Here is a 1,188-nt window from a genome sequence, read left to right as displayed (position 1 = left end):
ATTCAGCCTCCAAGAAGGGAATTATCCTGTCTTCCTAAAAACCAGAGAAATGGGGGTGCCTGGGTAGCTCAGTCAGTTAAACATCTGCCTTCAGCTCAGGTCATGATCCCAGAGTCCTGGGATCAAGTCCTGCATCAGGCTCCCAGCTCAGAGGGGTGTCTGCGTCTCCCTCTCCCTCTGCTCCTCCCCCTACTCGTGCTCTCTCCTTCACTCTCTCTCTCTCTCAAGTAAATAAATAAAATCTTTAAAACAAAAACAACAGAGAAATGCCCTTGCTGAGGGAAGGATCAAAGTATGAAAATAATCAGCATTCACAGATATGGTGTCCATGGGTCTTCTGCTGTCCACGCAGGTCTTCTGATGCAAGAAGACTGCCACAACCATGGTGCACTGTGAACAGGGCAACAGCCTCAACGAGGTGAATGGGCAACCCCTGAAGATGATGGAGCCACACACACAGCAATAGAAGCTACTGGAAACTGTTCTGCTTCTGGGCAAGGAGCAAGTTGCCTGGGTGGACTTCTGAATCCTTGTGAAGAGTGGTGGTCACATGCCCAGATTTATGCAATCTGCCAATCCATCTCCAAAGTCCTGGTGGACCCTTATCAGAAATACATGGATGAGGGATGCCTGGGTGGCTCAGCGGTTGAGCATCTGCCTTTGGCTCAGGGTGCGATCCTGGAGTCCTGGGATTGAGTCCCACATCGGGCTTCCTGCAGGGAGCCTGCTTCTCCCTCTGTCTGTGTCTCTGCCTCTCTGTCTCTCATGAATAAATAAATAAAATCTTAAAAAAAAATACATGGATGAAGCTTCTAAGAAGGAGATCAAAGACCTCCTCATCCAGTACAACCAGACCCTGCTGGTAGCTAGTCCCCCACATTGCAAATCCAAAAAATTTGGTGGTCCTGGTGCCCAGGCTCGCTACCACAAATCCTACCAATAAGCCTATCAGGAGGATCAGGGTTTATCTCTATAATAAACTATTGTCATGGGACTTAAAAACCTAAAGTTTGAAAATAATCACTTCTGGTTTTATTTGCTTTATTATTTACCACTCATTGACCCCTTACTTCTTAGAGCTAGAAAGACCTTAGGAAAAAATCGTCTGGCTTTTTGGTTTCACTGTGGGAAATGAAACTGGAGTGGCTATGAGACTTGCCCAAGGTCATCAGAACTGCATTTGGCGAA

At 46.8% G+C, this 1,188-nt stretch overlaps 1 pseudogene; it reads left to right on the top strand.

Moving 5' to 3' along the window:
• The first annotated feature begins 319 nt into the window (after window positions 1–319).
• LOC100682841 lies at window positions 320–943 on the top strand (annotated as a pseudogene).
• Window positions 944–1,188: the final 245 nt, after the last annotated feature.

This window comes from Canis lupus, chromosome 5 (genome assembly GCF_011100685.1).
Source record: "Canis lupus familiaris isolate Mischka breed German Shepherd chromosome 5, alternate assembly UU_Cfam_GSD_1.0, whole genome shotgun sequence".
NCBI lineage: Eukaryota > Metazoa > Chordata > Mammalia > Carnivora > Canidae > Canis > Canis lupus.
Note: the sequence above shows the minus strand (reverse complement) of the source record. Positions and strands in the feature narration are given on the sequence as shown.